The sequence below is a fragment of the Aptenodytes forsteri genome, unplaced genomic scaffold, assembly GCF_000699145.1.
Source record: "Aptenodytes forsteri isolate BGI_AS27 unplaced genomic scaffold, ASM69914v1 Scaffold624, whole genome shotgun sequence".
Taxonomy (NCBI): Eukaryota; Metazoa; Chordata; class Aves; order Sphenisciformes; family Spheniscidae; genus Aptenodytes; species Aptenodytes forsteri.
The window spans coordinates 247,738-248,361 of NW_008794808.1; positions in this window are offsets into that span (position 1 = coordinate 247,738).

A 624-nucleotide genomic window follows, 5' to 3' on the forward strand; every position below is an offset into this window, starting at 1 on the left:
AGTGCCAGGATGCCGGAAGCGGCGGCAGCAGCGGGCGGCCAAACAAGCGGGGGCTGTGTGCCGCCCGGCAGCCGGCGCGCAGGCGAGCCTGGCCAGACACCGCTTTTCCATTTGCGCGCTCGTAAACCGTCAGCGGCCAGAGGAAACCGCGGCAGCGCGGCCAGCCCTGGGGCTGAGCCCCACGCAGGCTGTCCCAAGGGAGCACCGCGGCGCTGCTGGGACACACGGTGCCTGGGCAGCTGCCTCCGGCCCCGGGCCCCGCTCTGCAGCCCTTGCGCCCTCAGCCACCACTCGTGGAACCACGCTTACCACACGATGTGCTTTTGGCAGTGCCAGCTGTAAAGAACTCCCCATTGCTGGCAGGCATGGCGAAATGCAAACAGAGCTGTCAGTGCTGGAGGGATTCCTGCTGCAGCCGTGGCCACTCGCTGCTCTGCTCATGCCACTGCAGGGAGCTGGGCTCCAGGTGTCCCTCCAGCAGCGGGGAGGTCACTCATGCCGTCCTGGGCTGGGGACACATCCTGCCGAGGAGCCCGGGCCTCCCTTGCCGCTGGTTTCTGCTGTGGCAGGCAGCTGGCCAGGGGCCCCCCCCCGCTGGGCTGCGGCTCCCCGGGGGGGCGGGGG